At 39.2% G+C, this 20804-nt stretch overlaps 1 long non-coding RNA gene across 1 annotated transcript in view; it reads left to right on the forward strand.

Annotated features, from left to right (window-relative positions):
- Window positions 1-20804, forward strand: part of LOC107497721 — a 72847-nt gene that overhangs the window by 15727 nt on the left and 36316 nt on the right. Inside the window, exon 2 of the long non-coding RNA XR_001593877.2 lies at window positions 852-891. This is a non-coding gene — a long non-coding RNA (uncharacterized LOC107497721). The remainder of the gene's footprint in view (window positions 1-851; window positions 892-20804) is intronic.

Raw genomic sequence — 20804 nt, forward strand, 5'->3', positions numbered from 1 at the left:
CATGTACCCTCCCCACCCCGGCTGCTCATGGAACTTTTACTCCTCGTTAAGCCAAACCAGGAAAGTTTCTGAAAGATCACCAACGCTTCCCCCACCCCCAAGTTGTCTGTGCACTGGGAAAGGCCAACATCAACTTTCCCAGGTATAACTGGCATGTGTCGATTTGACATCATACAACGTGGTTTTACTTTTGCTTATTCCCAGACCTTAGACTGGAGACAGGAGAATAGACCCGCATGAACAGGGTACTGGGAAAGCCGCTAAGACAGTGGCTTCCAAAGTGGTCCTAGTATACTTCCTGCCTCCTGAAGGGAACAGGAAGAAAATAGCAGCACTTTTACTTATTTTTATTCTTGTGTTAAAAATAAGAAAAAAAAATTAAGTTGTTCTAACTTTTCATACAGAGGCTAATCCATCACCCTGGGTGGTTCTGCGCATCAGGAGGCCTCAAGTCAGTATCAGAGGCACAGCCCCAGCAAGACCCTCACAGGCAGCAGGCTGCCACTCTCATGCTTTCCCTGCAGCCCACTGCGGCCTAGCAGTTTGCATCCTAGGATGCCACCAAATTGCTGTTTTCATAAACTAAGAACTTCCAGTGGGAAATATTTATAAAACTTTACAATGAGATTGTGAGTTAACATAAAAATCTTTTGTACCACCCTGAGATTTACTGTTATCTTATGGTAAAGTTCTTAGGAGAATTGTCTATTATAAAATTAAGTAGTATTTTTTCTTATTAGTAAAAGACAACATATTTCAGTAATTTTATCCTTTTCTGTGATAACAAGTTTGTGTCAGTGGAAAGCCACTTAAGCTACTTACCAGGGTTTTTTTTTTTTTTTTTTTGGCAGGGAGGAGGGAAGCAATCTCTTGGATAAGCAAGGCTCAAAAGTAAGTAACAGCAGTTATTTATTATATTACTCCCAAAACAAAGGTGACTTAAAAAAAACAATAAACAAGGATGAAACTGGTTTTCAGGAGAGCCCTTTGCTACCAAAAAATACTCCTAAAGATAGATGTTTGTGATTATTTCAATCACTATATGATGTTGTTGCTAAAATGACATAAAAGCCTTCATAACTCTACTCATAAAACATTTGGAAAGAAAATTTTTAAACTGTCTGACTTAATGCCCAAACAGTAAAATGCAAAACTTTCTGTTTGCAAAGAAACAGAACAGTACAAAGTCTTGATTGATATAAAGAAATGGATATATTTAGTCCATTTCAATGCAAACCTTGATAAAAATGGTTGGTAGGATTGAAAAATGAGTGTCATGATTTAGAACACCCAACCAATATAAAGTTTCTTTCATTTGGAGCTAGTCATTTTGAGTATTGCTTTCTTTGGCCATCATAGCCATTTAAATGTTTAATAAACATTTAAATCTCTTTATCACAAAGTACTAAAGCAAGGTTTCAAAGATTTTTTAAAATGCATAGTCAATCATAAAGCAAAAAGGTTGTTGTACCATTAATAAGGTTTAAGATAGTATTTAGTTTATCCTTATTTTGTCCTTTTTAAAAAAATAGTATTTATGTATATTTTGTTAAGGATATAGTAGAGTGATGCTTTTTTAAAAAACTGATAGAGGTATATGATGACAGATGTTAGGAGACCTCAGCTGTAGATGTTTTATAAAATTAGAAGAAATTGGATCCCTTTCTACAGATGAGGCAAATGGAAGATGATCTCTCCATTGGTTAGAAGCTGCTTTCATGCACAGTATAAGGCTAAATTAAAAACTTCAAGGAGATTACTGAACTTTACTAATTTTGAGTCTCAAAAAATTAAGAACAAAGTTTAGAGTATTGGCTTGAGAAAGTGTGTATAATTTTACATGTTGAACTATTCGTAAGTATATTAAGTGTTAAATATTTTTAAACATTTCTTAAATGAGTGAGGAGCAAAAATAGCATGTGGCAGATTAAAAATTATAATACAGAACTATTGAGCAATTGAATATAGTAAGAGGAACTCTAGCCTGTTTGATTTCTACTTATCTTAAAAGACTTATTTTCAGCTTCTAATTTTGATACATTTTAAATAATGGTTTAGTAAATAATATCAGAGCTTTTTTAAATGGCTCCTATAAATAATATGCTCTAAAGTGGAATTTTGGGAAATGTTTATGCCACATCAACTTTATCACAAAGATTTATATAGTCTACATGTTCGGTGAAATCTAGTTATTTTACTTTAGCTATTTATGATTAATATTTTACTTGATTTTAATAACAAAGTCCTATAGTTCTAATAATATAGCAGTGTTTGGATTTTCAGTGTATTTACCTGCTTACTTTTGATTCAGCAATATACTGTCACTACCACCTAGTTTCTTAATAATTACCACATATTTATATGTCCTTTTCACCTTGTGTATCTGAAAATAGCCAAACTGAATAACCCTGAACTATTTGGCCTGTTCAACTCCTAGTCACAAAGTTAAATGAAAAGTCATATATCTGTTAGGAATTTACAATAGTTACTGAACGATTTAAAATATCCAATCTATTGAACATTTATAATGAACCAGTTTCAGTAATGAACAAATAAATAAATGAATAAGTGAAATTGTTCAATTGATCCATCATAAATATAGAACAGTTTCTGCTCATTTCTATTATAGGTAATTACATGATTGCATATGGGTTTATTTTGTGTCTATTCAGCAAAATGGGATGACTAAGCTACTTCAATAAATATGATCGATGAAGACGGTCAAACTGAACAAATTCCAAACAAAATCCCAAACTTTGTTATTAATGGGGTTAAAATAATTTAAAAATAAGTTTTCCAAATTATTGCCTTAAAAACTTTCTACTTAATCCAAATTTTGACCCTTTATTTTTTCGAGTCCAGGGCCCTGGCATAGGATTTGCTTCCTATTGCATTTTGGGGAAATCTTGCCTCAATTGCTTCCAGATGTCTCCTGACCCATACCAGCAACTTTAGAACACATACACTTGTTTGGGGGAGGGCATAATCCTTTTGAATCAGAATCTGCCTTTTAAATGTTCAGTGTATGAAACTAGACTATTAAAACAAACATTTGATGTGGTCCAAATTACATCTCTTCTTCTGTATTTGATGAATGTTAATTGGTTGCTTTAGGTTTCCTCCTAATGATTTACTTTAAGAAATCTTCCCAACTATATACTCTTTCAAGACAATACTGTATAAAACATACATCTGAAATGTCACATGTGGTTTGCTGAAAACAATTATGTTTCTTCATTGAAAAGTTTTTTCCTTTTTTTCTCTTTTCTTTTTGTAGTTTCATTGACTCTTAAAATGTCGACTAACAGTGCTAGGAAAAAAAGTTAAATTATATTCACATGAACAATAACAAGTTGCTTCAAAAGACAGAACTATTGGTTTGACCACAACATATAAATATCAGTATCTGTGTAAATACACACGCACATGCATATACACATGTGTGTGTTTAGATCTATAGCTTCAGACACAAAATGGCAATCATAAAGTTTGAAAATTAAGTCTATTTTAAAAAACAAAAAGAAAAAACTATAAAGGAGAAAAACGCTTTGAAACGTGTCTGTAAACCATGTGAAATGCATTTAGGTTTTTCAAAGAGAATTGAAGGCTTTCAATTTCAACAGAAGTAAATTGCTGTCATTATTAATAGCAGACATGTGGCAGTGTTTTAAATTGAGACCAAAAGTGTGGGTTCTTCCTAGTACAAAGACGGTGCAAACTCAGAGCCTGGGAAATATTTAACATCAATTTTTAGTCCCCAGATTTTTTTTAATACCTAAAAATTCAGTGTGCAGCCTTAAAACTCAAAGGATAAGATATTTTGAAAAGTAGTGATAATACCTTGAGCAGGAATGTTTATCATTACAATTAAATGAGAGTAGCCGCGATTGGTGGCTTTTAATGAAAATTAGGGTAAAATTCACTCATACAGACATTTCAGGGCAGCATGTGAATACCTGCTCTTTTGTCATTCTCTGATGTTCTTTCTCCTAGGATTACACTTCTCTGCAACGTGATTTGACTTAGGAAACTAAATATACTTTAGTAAGTCTGTTCCCTTAATAAAAGGGTTAATAAAACTGCCGAGGACTTGTAAAACATAGTCGGATGTTACCTGAGAAGCAACAGGAAGTGGTGACACTGCCTTCAAAGAATTTGTAGTTAGATTGAAGAGGTAAATAATTGCAAATTAATGTGGTGAGTCTCATGGTAATGTGTAGCAGGGAACAGGCCATGCTGCTTTGAGGAGAGGCCATTGCTCAGGGAAGGTTTTCTGAAGTAATTATTCTTACACTTCAGGGAGCATCAGAATCCCCTGGAAGACGTTGTTAAGACACAGAGTGTTGGGCCCAACTCAGAGAATTTCTGATCCAGTAGGTCTGGGGTAGGACCCTAGCATTTGCACTTCTGACGAGTTCACAAGGGATGCTGTATCTGCTGGTTAGGGGACCACCCTTCGAGAACCACTATCCCAGAGGAGGAGAAAGAGAGAGGACCATCACAGGCTTACATAATACCAAGAGTAAAGGCCTGATGGGGATCTTTGGGGATTACAAATAGCCCTTAGTGCTATAGAGAAGGGCCCTGGTAGGGAAACTGATTGTCTTGGTTTGACAGGGACTGAGAGGTTTCCTAGAACACAAGATAAAAAAAAAAAAAAAAAAAAAAAAAAAAACCAGGACAGTCCTGAGCAAACCGGTTGATTGATCAGTTGGGAACAGCAGGGTCTGAGGCCACACAGGTGGGCATAATTCACAAGCTGATTGTCCCTGGACCAAGTCAAAGGGCTTTAACTCTAATCGGGAAGCCATGTGCAGCCATAAAAGGGCTTCAGCAGAGGGGAATCATATTAAATTTTATGTTTTATGAAAGTCATTTCAAAAGTCATGTGACTGATAGATTAGAAGAGGGTGAAATTCAAGTAGGCGGGAAGCTGCTGTGTTGGATTTGGTGAGAGATAGAATGACCTGTGGCAAGGTGTTTGTGGTGTGAGGAAAAGATATGAAATAGGCTGAGGCAGAATCTACTAGACTTGCTGACCCACTGAAGAATCCAGGTGTTGAAGACAGTAGGGCGACTCTCAGGTTCGTGGTTTGGGGCTGAGTGGATGGTGATGATAAACAGTGCATTATTTTACGCACAAGGAAACTGGGACTTGGAAAGTTTAAATGATTGGCCAAAGCTAGACTGTCAACTAGTGAAGGAGCTGTAATACGATATTTTCTAACATCACTCATTTCTACTATGCTACTCAACCTCTTGTATTCACTATCATATTTACATAGTATTTTTTACATCCTCATGGCTGTTACATAGGGATAACATTTCTATAGTGGTCTTCTATTAGAGGAACCATAAAGACGTTAGAGACAATGAGAGGCTGTCTTCATCTGCTGAGATCAGAACATCTCTTTGGTACTGGACTTCCTTTAAGGGAGGCATCTTGCCTCTTTTTAGATGGCACACATGGTTTATTATATTTCATTTATGGCTTTTTACTCTTAATCTGACCCTCTGTATGCCTGTTTTTTCTAGTCTTTGTTCCAAATTTTTCATCAGTGAGGCAGCATGCAGATATGGCCTTTGTCAGTCTCTGGCTGTACACTAAAATGACTAATGCTGGCTTCTAAATTAATTTCTATTGCTCAAAATTAATCCCGTCTCCATTTCTGGCCCACTGTATGACAATTTCTGTGAACCATATTGACACAGCGGGAGTGTTTCAAGGCTGCTTGAGGAGCACCTTCTTCTTAACGACTCTGTTAATTGGAGCTAAATCCTGGGATTCAGCGTGAGTCAGCTAGCTTAATAGATAGATACTCCATGTAATTTCTCTCCCTGCTGTGCCAACAGGGGCCAACCCTGTCTTTCGCCTTTGGCTAAGGTCAACCAGTCTAATATTCAGAAACAGGTGAGGGTCCTGGACATGGCTGTGTGCAGAGTGACCAGCATGGATATCTGCCCTTCTCTTGATCAAAAGGAGACCAGCAACTTGTAAACTGGACTTACCTTTTTTAGTGGCTCTTAGGTATTTTTGCTTTGGTTTCTTATAATGGGTGGGTCCCACAGTTTCAACAGGGGCAAGACAGGCTGGAGATGGGGAAAGCATGAAGACATGGGGAAGGCATGTGAAATTGATGTTTGGAGTTTGCTTACACATCGTCTATCTTTCCACACACCCCCTCCGATCAAGGCTATGCTGTGCCGTACTCTCAGGGGAGGCTCAGACATCTGTTGCTGCTCCCAGGCTCCGTCCAAGCTAGCCCACCTCAGACCATGCCTAACATATCAGCCTTATCACTACACATCTCAGGGGCTGAAATTGTCAAGTTGAGCCTTAATGTGAGCTTGGGGCCTCCCAGAGAAGGGTTTGACAAATAACTTGCCCAAAATAAATTACTCTTAGTGTCCCCATCTCAACTTTATTCTTTTATTCTGTCCCTTAGTTCTTAATTGACTTAGGTTCTCAAACTGACTCTTTTTTTGGTATTATATATTCAATCTTTGGGGATTGCTAGATTGCAAATACCTTTTCCTTGGCCAGTTTAGCTTCTGTACACCATCTCTGCTTTCTTCCATCCTCATTCTCCCAGGGTTCTAGGCCCCGGGCACCTGCTGACCTTGAGTACTGCTTTTCTTAGCTCAGTCCAGACTGCCAGTGTACATCTGTCATCTCTTTGGATCTTCCTCTTTCAGCCACCAGCAAGTCGAAAGGATTTGATAAACAAATTCATGTGGATATAACTGTAGTTGATAATTCAAAAGGATGATAATTTTATATAGGCTGGTATCTTTTTGTGTCCTTCAAATCACGCAATGTAGGCAAGTGTCTTCTCTGCTTGTCTGAGGTTAGTTCCTATAGGAACTCCTTTTAAACTGACTTTCGGTGTATATAGCCCTCTCCCTCCCACCATCCACCATTTTTTCCCTTCCTGAGGCCAATTTATTTTCCTTTAAGAATAACTACTTTGTACTTCTTGTAAAAGTGATTCATAATTGTTATGAAAAGTGTAGCAATGCAGAAAAATGCAAAGAAAGAAAAAAATATCTTCAAATCTCATCTCAAAGAATTAAGTATCATTAGTATATGAAAATAAATTTCCATTTTCTAGGAACATATATATAAATAAAAATATAGACGGACTTACAACATAATCTTTTAAACTTGAGACTGTGCTGCACATTAATTAAATTTTCATAAATTAAGCAGAGACATGAAAAAAAGAAAGACTTTCAGATCAATGTTTTGATTTAGTTCTCCGTGAAAGATCCTTTCCTTAAGAGATTCCTCCAGGATTAATGAAAAAGATAAGGAAAACAGTAAGTGATAGGAGTCATTCGTTGTCTTAAAGCAAATTTCACTTTTACATAGAGTAGATTCACTCTTGTGAAAAATAGGACTTTTGAGCACTTCCACTCTTGTTCCTGCCTCCTCTCTTAGGTTCTATTATGATTTCACGTTTTATAATATTTATATTTGATTTTGTAACCATGGGTTGTTCAGCCTTGGTTCTCTTTGTAAATGATTCCTTACTCATCATTAATTATTTTACTGAAGTTATTCTATTCTTTGTTTCTTTATTTTAATTTATCACTTTGTTGGCTAGATTTCATACTTAAATGCTTGAAAGGAAAAGTTGGCTAGATATCATATTCCTGGATAACTTTCTCTTAGAATATATAAATATTGCCTCACACTCTTCTGGCATTAAATATTAGTCCTCAGTTTCTCCATTTATTCCTCGGTTACACCAATACATAGCTTTTCAAAAAGTTCCCAAGGGTGATGTATTTCTTGAGTTCTTTCATGTTTGAGACTTTTTTGTACTTAAATGACATCTTGATTGGGTATAACATTGTTGGATCATGCTTTCTTTCCTTTATAACATTGCTCAAATGTGTTTTGACTATGAATATTGTTGTAGACAAGTCTGAGGCCAGTCAGACATTCCCTAGAAGCTTCTCTATTTGAATGACTGAAGAATTCTTGATTTTTGCTTGGAAGGTTAATAATAACCAGGATAAGTCTCAATAGTCATCATTTTGTATTAGTTCTCTGGAAAATGTGCCCCTTTGTTCCCAGGGTTTCCTTCTCCCTGCATTCTTTACTCGATATATCTTTGAATGATTTTAGTTTTTCATTTGCTGACTTTTTCTCTTTAAGGGCACTAACTTTTCATCTATTACACTCTCTTTGTTGTAACTGATTTTTCATTTTCCTTTTGGCTTACTTCGATTATTTGAAGCCATTCTTTTATGTCAATAATTGATTTCTGACCTTAACTATTTTGTTTCTTGCTGTTTCTATTTATTGGTTCAGTAATGGTATTATTTCTATGCTCAGTTTATTTCTTCAGTTTTACAATTCTGTAACCCTTAATGTTTTTTTTTTTTTAAATCTTATTTTGCCTGTTGTTTTATGGAGTTCTTTTTAATGTTAGAACAGTGATTTTATGTACAGAAAGGATTATTTATGAGTTTTTGACTAAAATAAACATTTGATTAAAATTATAAATATTAAAATCTTAATTTCAAGACTTTAACCCACAAATCTTGTTCTATTTATAAATGTAAATTTAACACAAATAATTAACCTTATAAATTAGAATTACTTTATCTCTATATTTATTTATTAAAGCCCTATGTATTGATACATTTCTATATTCAATAAAAAAGGGTTGTTTTGCCTCCTCAGTTAGACTGGGGTTTCCCAGACCAGCAATTCTAGGCATCAGTGCAGTTGCTTATACCCAGGGATCTGAGCACAGGATGTAGGAACTGGGGATTGCACCCTTGTAGGATAAATCCATCCGAGCAAAAAAGTCAGGTACAGTTGTGCAGGTTGTACCCTGTACCAGGGGATCTTCAAGGGGGCATCATGGGAACTGAAAACCAGTCTGCACTTTGCCAACCCACAGTCCCAGCAAAGGAAAGGTGCTTGTACAAATTGTTCTGCTCATAGGGGCTGCCTTTTCCTGGCTGGTACAGCCAGAAGGGCATCTTTTTATTCATCAACTTGTTCTCCTAGAGCTGGTGACTTTTTCTAATTTATACAAAAGCACTTTACATGGTCAAGTGCTAGTGGTGGCCTCAAGCCACAGATGAATATGCTCAACCTTTGTCATAGTCAAGGTTAGGTCAGTAGAGAACCCCAAAACCTCACTTTTAGGTGGGATCTAGATTTACAATGAGCCCATCCTGTGCTCACTGTTTGTCTTTCCCATTTTGCTCTTCTCTAGGTGTTAATCCTTGCCTCAGACAGATGGAATTCTGCAATGTACTCATGTTGCTGCCAATTTATTTTGTGACGTGAAATTTAATTAACCTTTCTACTGCCTTGTTGGATTCGGCGTTATTTTACATTTTTCTTGGCTAGATCACAGCCATATTCTATAGTCATTTATTAACATGTGTTTTCAAAATTCCATAGTGTAAAGCACTTGGGGAATTTCTTCTTTTTCTTAAGTTATATTGGAATTTCTTCCATTTCATAAGTTCTGTTCTTCCTAATTGTGTCCTTCGTCATGTAATGCTTCTTTTTTTCCCTTCCGAGCACCCCCTGCACCCCCACCCCAGATTTGGACATTGGCTAAGAGGAGGCATTTTTTCTTAATCAAAAGAAAATTTTTTTTCTTTTAACATTTTTTCAGTTTACAGAAAAATAATTAAGGAAATAGTACAGAATTCCCATATATGCCACAGTTTCCCCTATTATTAACATCATGTACTAGGGCAGTATCTTCTCTGGGTTTTGACAAATGTATAATGACATGTATCCACCATTATAGTGTCATACAGAGTAATTTCACTGCCCTAAAAATCTTCTGTGCTCCATCTATTCATCAGAGGAGGCTCTTTTCATCTGAGCTAGTTTCGAATGCCCAGGTGACTATACCAGATGTTCACTGAGGTCCTACCTCAACTACTAATTGTGAGGAAGTCTTCACTCCTGAGGATTATTAATAATCTCCAAGTATCAATCATTCTATACTACGCTGTAGACAAAAGAGAAGCCGATTGTTGTAAAGGGAGGGATGGCTCCAGTACCAAAATCGTGTGTTTCATTATCATGGTCCCCACTTAAATGTAAATGCCAGTGACTTAAATTTAAGTCCTAATAAAACCAAGATAAGAAACATGAAGTTGGTCTACAATGTATTTCCTTGAGTAGAATTTTAAGTAAAATAACATTTAAAAAATTTTAACTAAAAAAAATCTTTCATTCACAAGTTCAGTTTACCTGCCCCTTTTTATTGATGTGTTGGGAAGTACGTTAAAATCTACTAGAAATGTCTTAAATGCCTGAGGGAGAGAGAAATCCACCTTCAGAGACTTCGTGTGTGTGTGTGATTCTAATAACACTATTCATAAAACAGAAAAATTCAAGATAGGATTTTAACATTATTATCAATAACATTGCTGGTAATATCTTACAAAAATATATGAGAAATACCAAAAGTTTGGAGATGAGAAAATGTCCTTAACTTTCAAAAGGGGAGAAAGGTCGATGGTAAAACTCTACCGCCAATTATTAATGAGTTAGGTCATGAGTATTTCTTTAAAAAAGGAAGTTAACAGTTCCATGGTATGTCATACATGTAGAATGGCAGGAGTTTTGAATATCCTATTTGGGGAGGTTTCTTGGCATTCTGAAGCACCTTCAGGAAGGAGCTATATTCTTATTCTCTAAGCCTTTAAAGGCCCCTCTTGACCTCAAGAGAAAGTTAAGACTTTGTTAATGAGGTACAAGGCCACAGGGGAAGGACAGTTATGTTACTTGTTTAGCTCTGATGCCAGGCACACCTGTGTTTGAATCCTGGCTGTGCCGATTATTGGTGTATGATCAAAGACAAGTTACTTGGCATGTCTAACCCTCAGTTTCCTTATCTATGAAATGGAGATTTTAGTAGTTCCTATCTAGTAAGGTTGTTATGAAGATTGAGAGTGAACTTAAGATGCATCACACCTAGTATGTCCTCAACAAAGGGAAGCTACTATTATTTTCAAGTTTTTAAATTTAATTTAAAATTTTTCCAATTATAATTGACATTCAATATTATATTAGTTTCAGGTAGACAGCATAGTAGTTAGGCATTTATATAACTTACAAAGTGATCCCCTGATAAGTCTAGTACCCACTGGATACCGCACATAGTTTAACAATATTATTGATTATATCCCCTATGCTGTACATTACATCCCTGTGACTATTTTGTAACTGCCAATTTTTACTTCTTAATCTCTTTACCTTTTTCACCTAGCTTTCCAACTCCCCTCCCATCTGGAAACCATCAGTTTCTCTGTATTTATTAGTTTCTGTTTTGTTTCTTTATTTTGTTTTTTAGATTCCACATACAAGTAAAATCATAGTATTTATCTTTCTCTGTCTGACTTATTTTACTCAGCACAATACCCTCTAGGTCCATTCATGTTCTCACAAATGGTAATATTTATTCTTTTTTATGGCCAAGTAATATTCCATTGTATATAATATACCACATCTTCTTTATCTAGTTACCTACCAATGGACACTTAGATTGGAAGCTACTAATTTTTAAAAGGCTCTTTATAGTTATACTGTAGATACCTTTCAGCTGGAAAATCCCTTATCCTTGCAAAGGTTTTAGCACATCCTGCTAGAGATATTTGAGAGAGGATCCCTGAGCTGACTGACTGTTGGGCTAGATGAGTGAAAAATCTCTTCCAACTCCAAGACTCCACAATTCTTTAGCTTTTACAAAACCATTATTTCCAGACACTGTTAAAATGGTTTGGGCCACAAAGCGATTCTCTTTTTTTCACTCATTTGGCATATTTGTGTTTCTGTTGTTCCCTCTTATCTAGTTATCATCACAGCTCTTCTACACCAGTGGGGGAACTTTTTGGGAGAAAAATAATTTGGTAGCCCTGACTTCAGAGAGCATCCTGTTGCCTCTTATGGAAATGCAAAAGAAGGAACTGGGCAGCCCGTATCCCAATGGCATCACATGAGGAGGAAAGACATGGTCAAAGGGATAAGCTTTTTCCCCTAGGAATCTCTGAAAGTAGATCCTGCTAAAGGTTAGGGGCAGGTCCATCTTTCTCATGTGCTCACACCTCTGTTTTTTTTTTTAGTGTATCTCATATGCAATGCAATGGTAGGTTTCATAGGGTCCATTCTCTAGGGGCAGAGAGTTGCCCATTGCAGCCTCAATTTATGTATTAATTCATCCAACAAAAATGTATGTATATCTCCTGGCTCACCTTCTCAGTCACTGCAAAGGAAAGCACGACTGTAGATTACAATCATCCTTGCGAGCAAAGACACCCTAAATGACGTCTGCCCAGGGGGTCAGGCATAGTGGGTATTTGTGGCCTCAGTAAGCAGGGGTCAGTGGTGGTTTTGGATTTGGGGGCTGGTACTGGGAACATTTTCTATTGCCATTTCCCAATCTGGAAAATACAATAATCTACATCACCATTTTCAGAGTTGGGAAGAAATTGTGTTTAATAAAAGATGTTTAATCCTTTAATTCTGAGAAGCTAAGTATTTATCAGGGTTTTGGACGAAGGGAGGCAGGTTATCAGAAACTGCAGGGAGGGATGTAACAGTTTCTCTAGTTGTGTGTTTTGTTATCACATGTGTTTATATATGTGCATTTTTAGCTAGAAAACAATCATTTCAGCAATTTAAACTAGTGCTGGTTAGGTTGTCATATTCAACCCAAATTTCAAAAACAGAAGAGACCAGAGAAGTTTCAACTGTAATCATTTGGTTGAGTGCCTCAGCTTGGCACTGCAGCGTGTTTGAGAACATCATGGCTCAGTGTCAGGAGTTCTGGTAGAGGTCACCGCTAAGGAAGGAACAAATCAAAAGCAGCAACACGGAGTGATCTCAACATGGAAATCCTGCCAACATAGATCTTTCCAGTGACATAAAACTGAAACAAATCAGTAAATTTACTTAGTAATGAAATGCATACTGCTTTTAAAATGTGCTGTCTTTCCTGCAACTTTTACGAATTGTGAACTAGTATGTTCTTTTCTGGGTTTCCCATTTGAGTGTGTCCCTTAGCCAACATTGCTATCCCTGTGGTTCCTGCATATTTCCTAATCTGTAAAAGAATTGGCCCTCCAGCAGAGGTCAAAGGCTCCTGTCCCATTGCCCACTGTCCCACCCCCACACCCTCTATCTCACTGTGTCATCTCTGAGCAGCTTTAGGCCGAGAACGTTACTTTTAACTAAAACTGAACTTTAATTTGAAATCAGCCTAAAAGCTGACCTTCACATTCACCTCCTTCCAGAAGTACTTTTATTTCATTGCTTAGGATAATTCCCTTACTACACTCAGCTTTTGAGAAGATCAAAAATAAAACATTAGGGGCATCACTGGTACCACCAACTCTCTCTTCCTTCCAGAACATGTTTATTTATTGGGGACTGGATGTATGTTGGGCACTGTGCTGGCACTGTGGACACAATTTGAAGGAGGCCAACAGAGAGGAGGATTAAAGATAAGATTAAGGCTAAGATCAGGTGACCGTCCTTCTTACCAGTCTGGCTTCAAGGTTTGCAGGGTCCTGGACAAATTTTTTTGTAGGGGTCCTGTCTACACAACTTGATTTAAACATGTATTACAAAATTCATGGGTTCAGGAGAAGTATAGTAATTTATTGATAAAGAATAATGGAGAGAGAAGGGATGGTTACTGGTTTGCTGCCCTGTCAGTAGCTGTGCTCCGTGTCATCCAGGCATCGTCTCGTCGTGCGTTTTATTGTCAAGTCACTACTCTTGGCTAATATCATAGCTCCCATCTGAGAAAAAGCACCCACATGGGAGGTGGGTCAGAAGGGTGTGGAGCACAGGCCAGGGGGCTGAGCACATTTTCTTCAGGTCAGGCCACCCTAGAAAAGTGCCCTTGAGGTCCAGGAGGTGATGCAGCTGACACCAAACAAAGGCCCCTGACTCTGAGGCCACAGGTAGTGTTCTGCTGGGGAAACATGGTCACTTTCTGGAGACATGCTATTAGCTGGAACCCATTCAGTGGGTCACCAAAGCCCTTTTTCCTTAACCAAGATGCCCCCAATAGGAGGTGGATTTTATATCACAACCCAGTACTCATACACATACATAACTGAAATGAATGTTTCACAGGACAATCTGTGCCCTAACATAATATTCTCCTATTCTGTTCTATCCCATCCTATCTGTTCTTCTTATTCTATCCTTCAGAAGACTGACCTTGGACGTATTCTCCTGGCTCAAAGAATTCCTCCTGGTTTTACAGCTCGCATCTGATTCCCTTTGTATCTGGCTTCTTCAAATCCAACTTCTCACTTGGAAGAACTGCCTCCCTCTTGATTTTGGTTTTTACATAGGTGTTTTCTCTTGCCTGGTTCCCTTGACTCCAAGTATCAGAGCCCAGGGGCAAGTCCTACCCAAACTGCCACACCCGGTCTTGGCATGCAGATCCCACCCACCGCAGCTCAGGTGCAGCGCCCCAGGATCTGCTGTGTGGGAGGAAGCCTCAGACAGTGAGTGACATAGCTCATGGGCTGAACATCTGAAGTGCAGTCCATGCTTCTTGAGTCAGGGCAGGGAGGCCCTGAACCTGAGCATGATGGCTCACTGTCTGGTCCCTGGGGGAGCACAGTAGCCGAGGATAAAGGTACAAAGGCACTTCTAAATTACCTAAGTAAACTGACCACCATTGTGGTATGAGCCAAATTCATTTTATTGGTTGGTGTGGAATTTCCATGCTGCCTGTCTGTCCTGGCTGACTTTTCCTTTGGGAGTGTTTCGACTCCCAGCTGCTTATACTTTTTATTTACTATTCATATACTGTGCACAAATTTGCCACAGATGTAGGTGTAACTCTTAGGTAGCTCAGGACATACTTACTGAATAAATCAGGGGCAACATCTATCCTCCTGGGGGCCTGAGTGCTCTTTCTCAAACCACCCACCAAGAGTATACACATAAAGCCTGGTATTTCTTTTTCTTCCTTTAAACCTAGAATAAATATCATTTGTTATTGGTTCAGATTCCTTCTTTGAATGTCTAAAATATTCCCTTTTGAGTTCCAGGCCTACTTTGTATTAAGAACTAATGAGTATATAGAACTAATGTGTATCTAGCCATTTAACTTTGACCTTGGAATTCTCTTCTGCGATTATGCTCATAAATGCTTTTTCTCTGTAAGATTTTAGATCTGGTCATTGTCTTTGAGAAAAATGTGAGAAAATATACTATTTTGCAATGTCATTAGCCCTCTGGGGCACAATGCTCTGTGTGCTTATACACACTCTGCCAGGTTAAGGGTCTGCCTTTTGGGAGTGTCATTAAATCTGGAAGGGCCTCTGGGTCAGCAAATGAACTGATCATGTTGAAGAGGAAAGGCCATCATATATGTGGTGTCAACAACCAGACCTTGTCTGTGAACTGCTAATTGCTGAGCACCACTTAAATTTCATAGGCTCCAAAAGACTATGCTTTAACTATTGGAATTCCTTCCCTGGTGATCAAAGAGTAGTCACACTAGAGAGGTGAAGCAGGTGTTCAGATAGGAACTGTAAATCAGACTCTGGGCTCTATCCTGATTCTGCACTAGCTATCAAACCCTGAGCAATTCACAACTTCTGGGCTGTGCTCTTCTCTTTGCAAGGAAAAGGGGTAGGATTCAAATCAATGTTTTCAAGCTGTAGGTTATAAACCCATTGGCAAGTTTTGAAATTAACTTAGTAAGTTAGAGTCAGCCTTTTGAAGTATGTAATAGAATAGAACAGAACAGAACTATAGCAGAATATTATGTGTAGTAAAGGTATGGATTGTTCAGTGAATTATTCACTTCAGTGACATATATGTATGAATACCAGTTTGATATAAAATGCAATTCTTACTGTAGGTCTTGCTTAGTTTTAAAAACCCTTGAGTAAAGCAGGTTTACTTGCAGTTCTGTTTATATGTTCAATAATAGTTTAAGACCTGAAAATTACATTTTCCTAAGTCATCAATATATATAAAACAAAAATATCTTTTAGGTTCCAAAAGATGAATAGTATAAGGAATGGAATGTATTTCTGTTTTTTAAATGTTAAAGGAACTGGGTGTCCAGCAGGAGACCCTAAGGACTAAAATGGTAGTGTGAAGACCCAAAAGCAAAAACATCATCCTTATGATTGCATCTTTGGAACATATTTTCCGTTCGTGGGTTCGTTTACATTATGCAATTGAATTTGTAAGGTCGGCCCCCATCTGTGACCAGGAGAGTTATTTCTACAAGTTTGTGAATAAATAATTGTGCCTATGTTGAGAGTATCATGTGCACTGAAAATTGAGGGAAAATATGCATAATGTTCTATATATTCATTAATTCTTCAAAGAAGAATGATTGCTGCCAAGGCTCTCTTAGACACTAAGGACACAATTGGCCTGTTTTCATGGAGTTTACAGTCCAGTGGGAAAGAGACGATAATAAACAAAGAAAGAAAACAGCATGTAGTGGCAAGTGCAAGACAAGAACTAGAAACAGCATGCTGTGACTGGGCAGCTGATTTTGTGTGGATAATCGCAAAAGGCCTCTGTTGGGTTAACTGAGAAGATGAGATGTGAAAAGCAAGAAGAGCAACTACTGATCAGGGAAAACGAGTTAATAGTTGTAAATTGTAGCCATAAATCTTCTGCTATATTAGAGTTGATTAAGTAAATAAAATTAGGAGGAAGAGCATTGTTAAGCCAAGGGAAGAGCAAGTTAAAGCTCTAAGGTGAGAATATGCTTCGCAAGTTCAAAGAGAAAAAGAGGCCTGTGTGCTGGGGCCTTGTGGGCAAGCAGTGTCCAGGATGGGTGGGAGGTGTGGCAGGTCACATTCCATAGGATTTTGTAAATCAGGATGAAGAAGAGTACGACTTGTGTCCTGAAAGGCAGATGAAGCCTTTTCAAGGTCAAGCAAGGAAGGGGAATGAGAAAGTAATTGTTAAGAAAACACCTCTGGCTGCTGGACAGAGAAAGAGTTCTGGAGAAGAAGCCTTGTTGACAGGGAGACTAGCTGGACTCCATGCTTAGCAGTGGAAGTGCTTGAAGCAACAGGGATGGCAACTGCTCTCAACTCCAGGTGGTCAGAAGCCAAATGGTCCTTTCTTGGCTGAGTGGTGGAGTTATGTTTGTCTCTTGCAGACATCATTTGGATTTTTCCCTGCATATTCTATAGTGTTCCATTTTGGAAGAGAAAGCCAGAGCCCATTTCCCTAGGATAATTCAAACTACCTGGTGTTAGAAGAAGACCACCTCTGAGGGAAACTTGAGAATGTCAAGTACATCAGCTGCTTAACAAAAGGACAGGAACATTTCCACAGCAGGAGACATTCAAGTCAGAGCACAGAGCCACCACCATGTAGAAGGCCAGCTGTAGTGATTCATCTGTGCACAGCTGCTGGTAGAGTCTGAACAGGTAACTCCCAAGATCAAAACAGCCATTTGTACTTAAAATAATTGCTTTGGAGCCATTTCCAAGATGCTTCTGAATGCTGTTAACTTCAAAGAACCTACTTCCCCTATTTGAAAAATGGATATTTTAATGTCTGCCAAGCCACGATTCCATGAGGCATGATAATGTACAAAATGTTCTGGAGATTTCTGATGAAACACCTCTAAGACCCAGAACTTACTGCAGTCATGTTGGCCACCGCTGAAAGAGGCAAGGCTCAAAGTTAAATAGCATTGAAAAAAAGTCTTTTGGCATAAGATAACTCATGTCATTCAGCTTTGCTCCAGCCAGAGTCGCTGTTATTGACTGAGGAGAAACCAAGACATTCTTGAGTTGGTGAAGGAGGGCAGAACACTGTAAACATATGGGCGTGATTCTCCCCAGAATGGTGACAATAAGAAGATCAATAGGGAATTCTGAACTCAGGAACACCTTGTGCTTTCATGAGCTGTGTGCAGGCAACCTTGCCCTGTTAGGTTTGGCAAATAATTTAAGTGGGGATCCTCTCACCAACAAAGTCTAACAGTGCCATCTTAAAATAAAGGCAAAGGAAATATTTTTCAGCCTTTTCTTTTTTTTTCTTTTTTTTTTTTTTATAAATTAAATAAATGTAATATTGGATTTCCTGGGGTTGAGAGATTTTCCATCTCATACTTGTTTGTTCTGTTTCAATGGCAACCTTTTATGTCAGCCCAGGGACAAAGGGGCACCCACACAAATGAGAGATTCTGGATTTAGCCAAGGTCATTAGCCAAGGGTGCCCTTCCCACGCAGTGATGCCTCGCAGACACAGGATGGGAAATTATGCGAGGAATGTGATATTACCAAGTCTGAACACAGAGAAGATAGGACATTGGCACAGGCCTGCTTGATCTTGATTTCAGCCTACAGAGGAGCTGCAGAAGGTTGGCAGCCCTTCGCCTCACAGATGGGATTGCAGGCTGCCAGTGGCTTTTCTTCTTCTGCCCACATAACACTGTCTATGCAGAGGAAATAGATAAATGGCCAGCGACTTTGAACTCATCATGTAATGGGCAAGATAGAGGAGCTGGGCTGAGCCGTTGCTGGGATAAATGGGAGGGGAGTAGTAATAGAAAGATCTCAAGGAGACCCTACGTGCAAGCAAGTGAATCTTCCATTTTGCTTGCTTACTCCTCTTCTATTTCTGTGTACCCTGAGATGGGCTCTGCATCATGCTTTTAGAAGGACAGACTAAACCATGTCCAGGGGCTAAATAGAAAAGCTGCTTGGTATGAGAACCTGACCATGTACAAGACAGAACAATGACTGTTGGCAAATGTCGAAGACTGTTAAGAGGAAAGGTGTTAAGACTCATTTTTATCACCAAATAGTAATTGGGATGATAAGTAGAAATACCAGAGAGAAGGTTCAGCTTTTCATTGTTTTCTGATAAGTAAAATATATATTATATTAGTTAGTGACAAATACAATGGGAATGATAAAGCAGAAAAAGGACATCAAGACTGGGAGGTGTGTGTGTGTGGATATCTGTGTGTGGATGTCTTTGCCTCCTAAGGTTTTAAGATTGAATGAAAAACTGCATTCTAGCCCTCAGCACATAGTAAACGATAAATCCCTGTGCCTTTCCCACTCCGTCCAGGATCTCTGTAGAGAGATCCAGTGACTCCCTAGCCCTTCAGATCCCACAACTCTGCTACTGACTGTGGCACCACGGCAAGTTACTCTCACTTTAAAAATGTAACGCTGAGGAGGAGATGAGCCGATGTGTAGACAGACTTAGAGCAGTGTCCGGCACACAGTGGGTGCAGTGCGGCAGCGGCTCGCCCTGTGGTGACTGCTTCTGCCCGAGTGAAGGCTCCCACTGCCCTCTTCTGCCCCAGTGTCACCCTGGTACCCTAGGAGACTCCTGGGTAGTAGGAGGACCTTCCCTGGCAAAGGGCTGGCTTTGCAGATGGCCTGAGAGTGGGCCTTCAGACCATCTGAGAGCAGAGACTGTGACAGAAGTGGACTGTCACAGGAAGGGGATTTACTGTCCCAATGGGTAAGGACTGAGGTGTGAACAAGTGGGAGAAGGCCTCCACTAACCAGAAGGAGTTCACCGCCTGGGAATCCTGGTTGCTCTTTTGTCCTGGTTAAAACAGTCACCCAGACCCTTCTTGGCCTCTACCAGGTGTTTGTTTAATGTAAGTTTCAATACCAAACAAAAAAATGAGACAAGCAGTCCTGCCGTCCTCTGCTCAGGGCTTTGTCATCTGCATCGTGAGACCTGAGGGCCGCCCGGAGCCTTTAAGCCCTTTCTCAGCTCAGACATTATACAGTTCAGGGACTACATGTAGACCTGAGGAAAATTAGTAACTGAGACAAGCCATTGCCCAAGGGTTCTAGGATGAGGGTAGACTGAAATGTCCCACTCGGGAAGAGGTTCTGCTCCACTTTACACATGTCCCTTAGAAAAACCATTATAACCACAGCTCGGTAGTGATGCACCACTGGGCCTGTGGGTCAAAACTACCTTGTTCGTACTTCTGCTACTAATGGTCAGCGATATTCATTAAGTACTCACTGTGTGCCAGACCTGTGAGCACTTTACATTTTTGTCCTTGTTATCATTCACAATGACTCTATGAGGCCCAGTGTCGTTAATTTTCCCACTTACTGCAGAGGAAACTGAGACGTGAAGAGGATGAGCAGATGTGAGTAGTTATAAGCTGGGAAGTGAATCTGTGGGATCTGATTCCACAGCTGGATTCCATCAAACTTTGTATGTAAGTTATTTACTTTTTAAAATACGTGTTCTCACTCAGTTGACTGGGAAGAAAGGGGCGGGAACTAGTACCATCAGTCTGAGAATGGTGCACATCCCGGCCAGAGGTGGCACATGGGTACCTGTAAAAGTAATTGCTGGGTGTTGTGGACCAGGGAAAGATGCGGCCATGGGGAATAAAGATTGAGACTCACAGTCCTAGCTGTTTCTATCACCCAGAATCATAAGGATTCTCCTGTTCACCTTAATGACCCTCTGGGAATGAGAGAAAAATTCCTCAGAGGGCAGGTGATTTTATGGTGGCCAAGGATGGTGGAGTTCAACTCCTACACTTCCCGGGAGTCTGGGCTCCCACACTGTGTCCTGGGGCTGCCTTGCCAGCTGTACTCAGCCAGTTTTCAGCACTGGAGTGTCTCCTACAGCCCCAGGGCCTGGGCCCAGGACTGAAACCCCAGCTCTTAATGGAAATGGCCAGTCATTCTCCTCATTCTTTGAGCTATGGGAAACTCATGGAGCTGCTGGGAGGCCTGCTGACTCCAGACAAGCCACGGTAGTTGGGCTAACATTATTCTGATACTATTTGAGTATAATTGCA

The sequence above is a fragment of the Rousettus aegyptiacus genome, unplaced genomic scaffold, assembly GCF_014176215.1.
Source record: "Rousettus aegyptiacus isolate mRouAeg1 unplaced genomic scaffold, mRouAeg1.p scaffold_m13_p_12, whole genome shotgun sequence".
NCBI lineage: Eukaryota > Metazoa > Chordata > Mammalia > Chiroptera > Pteropodidae > Rousettus > Rousettus aegyptiacus.